Source organism: Bos grunniens, chromosome 15 (genome assembly GCF_055505025.1).
Source record: "Bos grunniens cultivar Pamir isolate PY7600 chromosome 15, Bosgru_T2T1.0, whole genome shotgun sequence".
Classification (NCBI taxonomy): Eukaryota; Metazoa; Chordata; class Mammalia; order Artiodactyla; family Bovidae; genus Bos; species Bos grunniens.
This window is the reverse complement of record NC_141179.1, coordinates 65,089,071-65,099,303: the sequence shown is the minus strand read 5'-3', so window position 1 is coordinate 65,099,303 and position 10,233 is coordinate 65,089,071. Positions and strand designations below refer to the sequence as shown.

Sequence of the window (10,233 nt, the reverse complement as noted above, 5' to 3'; positions counted from 1 at the left end):
ATCATCCATTTGTTTGTTTGCTTACTGGCTGTCTCCAATCCACTCATTACCCTCCTATCCCTACCAGTCTAGTTTAAATTTCTGGATAGGGACAATGTTTGTCTTGCTTAGAGCTATATTTCCGTTAGAACCATGCTTAACAGACTATCGATAACAGTTGATTCAATTGAATAAGCATGGTTCAGTTGAATTTACGGAATGAATGGGTAGAAGAATGAATGAATGAGACAAGGTTCACGATGGACTGGGTTATGAAGGGCACTAAATACCAAAGGTGAATAAAGAAGGGCAGGTGGTCGAGGGTAGAGAGCGTGTGACTGAATGTAACGAAGCAGGAAAGTCTCAAGATGAAGAGGAGAATTTTAAGGGTTTTATCAGGTCCAGGCATATCCATCCCACACTAAACGTATATACATATATATTAATGTAGAAGATGCAAACAAGATTCAAGATGTTGATAATTATCACTTCTGAAATTATTTGGTCACAGATACATTTGTTAAACTGATTAAACAAGGAGGCTACTGAACTGAGGTGGAATAAAGCAAGGGTATTATTTGATTGGCTAAAGCAATTGGCTGATTTGGGAAAGCCCAGTTGGGTATGTATGATTTGTGGTCCTTGTATTTTGATTTCTTAACCATGAGGCATTTACAGGTTTTGGTTTGCTTATGTTGACAGACACAGAGTTCCCAAATCTCTAGGAATTTCTGGGGTGATAGGTTTTCTAATAAGGCAACTCTTGATGGGCTCCTAGATGGGGGCTGGTCACCAGAGAGACCAAGTCATGATTAGAAGCTTGAAACTTTCAGCCCCATCTTCCATCCCCCAGGAAGTGGGCAAGAGCTGGACACTGAGCTAATGATCCACTGTGCCTCTGTAATGAAGCCTCCATAAAAATCCTCAAAATACAGGATCTGAAGAGCTTCCAGGGCCGTGAACACATTTTTTGCAGAGAGGGTGGAGCAGCCCAAGTCCACAGGGACAGAAGTTCCTGTGCTTGGGACCCTTCTAGACCTTACCTTATGAAGCTCTTCATCTGGTTATTCATCCATATCTTCTATTGTCTTCTTTATTACATAGTAAGCTGGTAAACCTAAGTGTTTCTCTGAGTTCTGTGAACTGTCCTAGCAAATTATTAAACCCCACTTTACAGCCAGTTGGTCAGAAATACCAGAGACAAAATGGAACTGGCAACTGGTGTCTGAAGTAGGGTCAGTCTGTGGGACTGAGCCCTTAACTTGTGGGATTTGATGCTAATTCCACGTAGATGGGCTTCCCTGGTGGCTCAGACAGTAAAGAATCTGCCTACAATGCAGGAGACCCAAGTTCAACCCCTGGGTGGGGAAGATCCCCTGGAGGAGGAAATGGCAACCTGCTCTAGTAATCTTGCCTGCAGAATTCCATAGACAGAGTAGCCTGCTGGGCTACAGTCAGAGATCAGGACTGAATTGAACTGTAGGATATCCAGCTAGTCAGAGAACTGGCTGGTGTAGGAATAAATTCATACATCTCGTGTCAGAAGTGCTGTGAATGTGGTATTTGTGTAAGAGTAAAGGAAATGGGTATTTCTCTGAGGTAATGCAAAACTCTAGGCAAAGCACTACCACCACTTCTATTCAGCATAATACTGTATTGGCAGTCCTAGCTACAGCCACGCAAAAGAAATAAAAGGTATCCAGACTGGAAAGAAAGAGGTAAAACTGTCATTAAATGCAATGACATGATACTCTATATAGAAAACCCTAGGGACGCCACACAAAAGCTATTAGAACTGATAAGAAAATTCAGCAAGGTAGCAGGATAGAAGATGAAGATGCAGAAATCTGTTGCATTTCTTTACATGCACAATGAAAGAAGAGAAAGTTAAAAAAAAAAAAAAAAACTTTTAAAATCATGTTAAAAAAATACCTAGGGATAAACCTGACCAAAGAGCTGACAGACTTATACTCTGAAAATTATAAAACATTAATAAAGGAAACTGAAGATGATTGAAAGAAATGGAAAGATAGTCCATGCTCTTGGGTTGCAAGAGTTAATATTGCTAAAATGGCCATATTGGACTTCCCTTGTGGCACAGTGGGTAAGAATCCACCTGCCGATGCAGGGGATGTGGGTTCAGTCCCTGGTCTGGGAGGATTCCACATGTCATGGAGCAACTAAGCCTGTGCACCACAACTTCTGAACCTGGGCTCTAGGTCCCGCAAGCCACAACTACTGAGCCCGTGTGCTCCAGCTCCCGATTCCCATGCACCCAGAGCCTGTGCTCCACAGCAAGAGAAGCCACCAGATGAGAAGCCTGCACAGCACAACAGAGTAGCCCCTGCTCTCTGCAACTAGAGAAAGCCAGTGCTCAGCAACGAAGATCCAGCACAACCAAAAATAAATAAATAAGTTAATTAATTACAAGAGAAAATGGCCATACTACCCAAAGCAATCTACAGATTTAATGCGATCCCTATCAAATTACCCATGACATTTTTCACTAAAGTAGAACCAGGAGGTTGAGATGAACAGATTCACACTTTCATATATAAAATAAACAACAAGGGTTAACTATATAGCACAGGGAACTATAGTCAATATATTTTAAGGACCAATAATGAAAAAGAATCTGAGAAAGAACATATATATTCAAACTGAGTCACTTTGCTGTGTACCTGAAACTAACACAGCCTTGTAAATCAACGGTACTTCTATTAAGACATTAAAGAAAAGCCTGGGCAAAGCAACTTAAGGCTCAAACGTATGTGATAGTAATAATTGTTCAACATCACATTGGACCAAGAGATTTGGATTGAAACCCTTATTAGGGAGCAACTAAAAGTTGAACTGAGTCATTCCCTTTGAAGTATGTATGACAGAATTCAGACTAGTATTATCTTCCAAGCAGCTAACTATTGAATGCAGAGGAGGGAGAAGGTAAGCACCTGGGCCCAAATCAAGTACACCAAAGCCTGTAGTGTCCCTTTCCCAGATCCTCGATGCTCATCCACTATGGCCTGAGAGATTACCGTTGGCCTTCCTGAGGCCCCCTGATATCACAGTCCAGTTGCTATCTACCCCAACCTGCTCTGGAGCCTTGGGGAGGCCAGCCACAGCCCCACTTCAGAGGGGCCTCCTACCTTTCCAGTAAAGCTACCTCCAGCATTTCTGGTGAAGGAACTGCTCCACCAGCCACAGGACATTGCCGTGTACTTGGTACCCAGAACCACTTCCCATCAGTCATCCACCTCCAACTGCTCTGGCGCCATAGACATGGAGATTCATATCCACAACAAAAGATGTGAAACTTGCCCTGTGTTTTCTGCTAAGTGAATGAGTCTTCTGGCTTGTTGTTGCTATTGTTGTTTTTCTTTAATCTTATCCTCTCACTGGAGAGAAAGTGATGAGGAGAAACAAGTTCCAAAAAGAAAAAAACCGAAAACCTCCTGAAACAAAACAAAAAACTCCAAAAGAGTGGCCAACCTCATTAAGGGCTCTCAAGCCTTTCGGATGGAGACATCTCAGAAGGGGTGTGCCAACTCTCTCCAAATATGTGAACTTTCCATGTAGACCAAAGATCAGATTTAAATTTCCTGTGATTCTGGAGAGCACAGCAAGAAACAAGCAATGACCCCAGAGAGATAGCCTTTGACTCAATGAAAAGAAGAAATGTCCATCAGCCAGAACTTTCTGAAAATTAAATGGGCCACTTAGTCAGGTAGTAAGTCCTCTGTCCTTGGAGGTATTCAAGACTGGGCAAGGTATGTGGTCCTATATTTCATTCTACCATATATATAACAAGGGATGTTACATACGCTTGCTGCTCCTGAGGAAGGTCTGGATGCTGGGAGTAGGGGGACAGAGATAATATGACTACACAATAAAAGCCTGAATTAGCAGTTCAGTATGTGGGTATTGAGTGCTTATATCCACCAAGCGCTATATTAACTACTTTGCATGCATGATATCATTTAGCCCTCCCAGCAGTCTGAGGCATGGAGTCCTTTAATCACTATCCTGTTAGAGACAGGAGACAAAAGAATGTGAAGTAACTTGCCCAAGATTGCACAGCTAGGAAGTGCAGATCTGGAACTCAGATCTTAAACTATTCCCCGCTCTGCTATGGTCCCATCCTCACCTCTGCTCCCTTCTTCTCTACCTCCCTGCTCCCTTCTGTTAGAGCATAATAACTACAGGAGTATGATGACGCGATGTCCCCCAAGGAAGTTCGTTGGAATGGGCCCTAACCCAGAACAGCAACGCTAACAACACAAAACACCCAAATCCGGGAAGTTACTACACTTGAGTACAATTCGCAAATCACCGAGAGAGAGTCTTCCTACAAAGTGAGAGTCAGTTTTTAAACGCCCACATCCTGCAGCCTCACTCTCCTCCCCAAAGGTTCTTCTGGCCTGGCTGTCGAGGGGGGAAATCCCTTTGCCTTCATTTGCATCATTCTTGAGAGGAGGAAAGTGAGCAAGTGTGAAGTCCCTCTCTGGAGAAGAGTCAGAATCACACCTTCAACTTGACCAGCCAAGACTCTGTGGGAATCTGGCTAAAAGGTCCAAAGCGAGTCCAACTAAGTAGTCAATGTTTCCCCCAAAGACTGTAGCACTGATCCTCTGCAAAGAACATGAGTGCGTCCCATCCACTTACAAGAAAGGAGGGCACATTGCAGGTCACCAAAAAGAAAACTGGAAAGAATGGTGTTTTGGTTTTTTTAAATTGAGAGCTAATTGACATATTAGTTTTAGGTATACAACATAATGATTCAATATTTGTATGTACTGTGGAATGATCACCAGCATCCTAGTTAACATCCATCACCACACAGTTACACATTCTTTTTTCTTGTGATAAGAACTTTTAAGATTCACTCTCTCAGTAACATTCAAATGTACAATCCAGTATCATACGCTATAGTCATCAGGCTGTATATTACATCACTGGGACTTTGCTTTTTAACTGGAAGTTTGCACCTTTTGACTCCTTTCACCCATTTCGCCCACTCCACACCACCCGCTAACCCCCCACTAACCTCTGGCAACCACCACAGATCTGTTTTCTGTATCTCTGAGTTTGGGAGTTTTTTTTGATTTTTGCGTTAAGATTCCATGTGTGAGACCACACAGTATCTGTCTTTCTCTGTCTGACTTATTTCGCTTAGCATAACACCCTCTAGGTCCATCTATGCTGTCGCAAATGGTAAGATTTCCTTCTTTTTATGGCTAAATAATATTCCATTGTATATATGGGCCACATCGTCTTCATCCATTCATCATGGACATTTAGGTTGCTTCCATGTCTTGGTTATTGTGAACAGTGCTGCTATGAACAGAGGGCTGCATGCATCTTTTCAAATTATAGTTTTGTCTGGATATATGCCCGGTAGTGGGATTGCTTGGATCATATGGTAATTTCCTTGATTTTTTGAGGAACCTCCATGCCTTTCCTTTGTAGCTGCACCTTTTACATCCCAGCATTTTAATGTGCTTCCACCCACACTGGATTGCAGTTGTGGGCCACAGACAGGAGGTCTCTGAGCTGCCATCACCCGTCAAACCATGCTCCCTCCAAGATTCAGGGAGCCCTGGGACTGTGAAATGTTACCCCCCAACTGCATCCATAGAACCACAGATAACTTATGTGGGGTTAGGTCCTTTTCTAAAGCATTTCTCTACATCCTAAAGGCAGTTTCTTACAAGGATCTGAGGTTCTTAATGGGTTTCCCAGGTGTTGCTAGTGGTAAAGAACATGCCTGCCAATGCAGGAAATGTAAGAGACGTGGGTTTGAGCCCTGGGTCGGGAAGATTCGATGGAGGAGGGCATGGCAACATACTCCAGTATTCTTGCCTGGAGAATCCCATGAACAGAGGAGCCTGGCGGGCTATAGTCCATAGGTTTGCAAAGAGTCAGACACAAGTGAAGCAACTTAGCATGCACACACAAGGCTCTTAAAATCCCAAAATCATGATATGATCTGCTGCTGCTGCTGCTGCTAAGTCGCTTCAGTCGTGTCCGACTCTGTGTGACCCCATAGACGGCAGCCCACCAGGCTCCCCCGTCCCTGGGATTCTCCAGGCAAGAACACTGGAGTGGGTTGCCATTTCCTTCTCCAATGCATGAAAGTGAAAAGTGAAAGTGAAGTCACTCAGTCGTGTCCAACTCTTAGCGACCCCATGGGACTGCAGCCGACCAGCTTCCTCCGTCCATGGGATTTTCCAGGCAAGAGTACTGGAGTGGGGTGCCATTGCCTTTTCCGGATATGATCTAGAGGTCATGTTGTATTAACTTTTTCTAACTTCTTCTTCCCTTGCACCACCTCATGAAGCATCTACTTATCTGTGGGTCCCTGATCTAGGGTGCTGGGGTTGTGCCCAATCCCAAATCATCCCCTTCTCCTCCAGCACCCTGGGGTGGCCTGGATTGACTTTTGTTCAGCAGGAGAATAAAAATAATTTGCATCCCCACAAAATGGCAAAACCAAGCAGAGTATGTGTGACTCGTTCCGACCTCCCAGGGACCCTGGGCCACTGTGGCCCCATGCTGCCGGGGAGGAGAGAGAATGACTTAGCAGCACAAGGGCGATGCGTCATTAGAACAACAAGGCCAGCAGCAGCAGCGCTGCCCGGCCTTATCAGGGCGGGAGGCCTCGCTGGATTCTATTAATTGCTGAATGCTGTTGGGTTTGGCAGATACAGGAAGCAGTTTACATGGCTACACAGTGCCCCGGCTCACAGTCTCTCTGAAATGGTATTATTGTAGTGGGATAATGGTGATTAGGGACAGTTCCCGGAGGAAGACCAGGCCTTTGATGATTGAGTCACTTCCTCCCCACTCCCTCCAGTGCGATAGGGCAGCTCGCCCCACAGACACACACCCTTTGCTGGCCGGACAGTCCCACGCCCCATGGCAAGGTTCCCAAGCAAGGCAGCTGGGAGCCTCATCAGGGCCACGATCGTGGGAGAAGTGGGAGCAGACTGGAGACCGCCCCTTTCCCCAGTTCTATTTTAGGTCAAGGTGACAGGCAACCTAGTTAATGATTTCAACTGTGTGTCCCTAACTCCTGTGACAGCATGGACTTTGGAACCGGGAGACCAGGTTCTATGTTTTCTGGTTGTGTGAGCTGGAGAAGTCCTCTCTTTGAGCCTCAGTTTCCCCATTGGCAAAGTGGTGGTGATAAGAGAATCTACCCCAAAGGATGTTCTGAGGATTAAATGGGATTCCTTTAATGTTGAATAAATAGTAGCTGTTATTATTACTGCTGTGGTTGGTGTTAAGAACACCTCCCCTCCCTGTGCTCACATCCACCCTCTCTTCCCCCAGAGTCTAGAGGGCAGGTCACATTGTCTTGAGAGAAATGTAGCTGCCTCCAAGGGGAAGGCTGGAGAAAGATGAGGCTGCCTAGAGTGAAGGCCTGCAGCGGGGTAGATCGGAGTCTTGGCTTCCTTAGGGGCCACTTCTGGGCCCAGAGCTCACCCAGAAACACAGTCCATCACCCTCAGCCTGCACTTGAGATGTGGTCTTCTTTACCACCGGGTGCTGTCCTGGTCTACCCACTCTGCCAAGGGCTTGTCTCCAGGACATCTTCTCAAGAGCCATTCAGCATCCTGTTCATCTCAGCCTTCAGTGGGCTTCCGCGAGAAAAGCACCCCTTTGTACATCTGGGTGGGAGCAGTGTTTGCCCTAACAAGGGACTCCACCCTATTATTAGAAGCCAGAGTGGACCCTGCAACTGCCCTCAGACACGCATGGGGGTGGAGAGAGGTGCGGTGAAGCTGGCAGGCCAAAGATGGGACAAAAACTGAGTGGCTGACAGTATGGGTGGGTTTCAGAGTCAGACGTCTTGGGCTCACCTCTGCCACTAACTACTTGTGTGCTCTTAGGAAAGTCACTTTTCCTCTCAGTGCCTCAGTTTCTTCATCTGGTAAATGGGGATAAAAGTACCTCAGAGTGCTGTGGTCAGGATGAAATTAGGTACTTATGCAAAATACTTAGTATAGTCCCAAACACATAGAAAATAATATATGGCAGCCAAAAGAGGTGACCCAGATGAGCCAAGGAGAGCTCTGAACACCACCGACAGGCTCCAGGCTCCAGAAAGGGCAGAGTTCCCGCTGTCCCAGAGATGCTTCTGGAACCTAACATGCTTTAGGAACTGCCAGCCAGACCCAGAGTCCCCGAGACAGTGGCAATATCCAGTAACCTGTCAAGGGCAGATATCATGTTGGTTTTGCTCACCTCTTTACCCTCAATACCAAGCGTATTTGTTTCCCATGGCTGCTATAGCAAATTACTGCAGACTTAATGGCTTAAAACATCACCAGTTGGACTTCCCTGGTGGTGCAGTGGATAAAAATCCACCTGGCAATACAGGCGACGATCCCTGGTCTGAGAAACTTCCACATGCCACAGAGTAACTACTGAGTCCACGCACCTAGAGCCTGTGCTCCGCAAGAGAAGCCACCTAATGAGAACTGCAACTAAGAGTAACCCCCACTTGCTGGAACTAGAGAAAGCCCGCACAAAAGCCATGAGGACCCAGAGCCCCCAGAAAGAAAAAAAAAAACCAAAACACTCCTAAGGTAACACCACTCAGCTATTGTCTTACCATTATGTAGATCAGAAGCCTGAAGTCGGTCGCACGAGGTGAGAATCAAAGTGTTAAAGGGCAGCCTTTTTTCTGGAGGCTCTGGGAAACTGTCTAGAGGCTGTCTGAACTTCCGGGCTCCTGGCCCCTTCCTCCATCTTCAAAACCAGCAGCATAGCGTCTTCAAATTTGAGTCTGATTCCCACTTACAAGGACTCGTGATCACACCGGGCTCACCTGGATTAGGCTGCTCTCCCCAGCCCAAGGGCAGTAATTAACTCCATCTGTGAACTTAATCCCCCCTTTGCTATATAGCATCTATATCCATCTAAGGATTCGAATATGCATACTTTGAGGAGTCATTACTTAGCCTACCACACCCAGTAGGAAGGAAAGTAGACAAAAGCCAGATAATAACGCTGAGTGGGCACCACTTTAGGGCTGAGCTTCCTATAAAGGAAGGACAGAAGATCTTGCCATCCATCCCAGTATGCAAGACATTCACATGTGAGAACAGTCGCGAGCACATGACAAGTGATTACAACGTAGAGTGGTAACAGGATACAACAGCCCTTAGGAGATGAAGCGCCTCGGGCCAGCGCTCAATGACTCATAATATTTATTCAATAACTATTTTGAGCATCAATTAGGTGCGAAGTGCTCAGGAGGCAATGATGAACAAGATTACTGTTTCTGTCCTTCAGGAATCTAAGAGCTCAGGAAAATCCCCTGGAAGAGGTAAGGATGGAGCCAGGGTTAGACAGGAGAAGGCCAAGAGTTTGTAGTGAGGATGATGGTTTGGAAAGGTAGTCTGCATAGGTTACAAGCACAGAATCCACAGCCAAGATCTCCTGGGTTCAGAATCTGGCCCTGCCATGTATCAGCTATTCGAACTTTAGAAAGTTTCTTGGAAATTCTCTGGTGGTCCAGTGGTTAGGGATCTAGGCTTTCACTGCCAAGGACCCAGGTTCAATCCCTGGTTGGGGAAACTAAGATCCCACAAGCTGTGTGGTACAGCCAAGAAAAAAAAAAAAAGAGAGAGAGAGAGAGCAAGTTTCTGAACTCCTTTGTATCCCAGTTATCTCATTTAAAACTAGGAATTGGGACTTCCTTTGTGGTCCAGTGGTTAAGACTCTGTGCTCCCATTGCAGGGGGCATGAGTTCAATCCCTGGTTGGGAAACTAGGATCCCTCATGCTACAGGGCATGACCTAAAAAAAAAAAAAAAAAATTTCCTTGTTAAAAAAAAAAACAAACTGGGAACAATAATAGTACCCATGTCACAGAGGTGTTTGGGAAAACCACACAACTAAGTATATGAGAAGTGCTTGGTGCAGTATCTGGCACACTGCAAGTGCTATATAAAGGTTAACTAACATTATTGTCCACTTCTTATCCTTCTGATGGTCTTAAAAGAGCAAGCAAGGGGTGAGGCATAGCCCAGCAGATACTGGAAAGAAGACAGTTAAGCCAACTAATGATCTCTAGTAGGAATGCTCATTTAGGGGTAGAATTTTCCATTTTTAAATTCTCCCAGGGTGGAGGGTTCACGATAGGGAACACATGTATACCTGTGGCGGATTCATTTTGATATTTGGCAAAACTAATACAATTTTGTAAAGTTTAAAAATAAAATAAAATTTAAAAAAAAAACATAAA

At 45.2% G+C, this 10,233-nt stretch overlaps 1 long non-coding RNA gene across 2 annotated transcripts in view; it reads right to left on the bottom strand.

The window, feature by feature from the left end:
* Positions 1-8,819, bottom strand: part of LOC147358403 (uncharacterized) — a 28,694-nt gene extending 19,875 nt beyond the window's left edge. Inside the window, exon 1 of one of the 2 annotated variants that reach the window (XR_015141621.1) lies at positions 8,597-8,819. This is a non-coding gene — a long non-coding RNA (uncharacterized LOC147358403). The remainder of the gene's footprint in view (positions 1-8,596) is intronic. The other variant, XR_015141623.1, reaches the window with a different exon arrangement.
* Between the last annotated feature and the right edge of the window lie 1,414 nt (positions 8,820-10,233).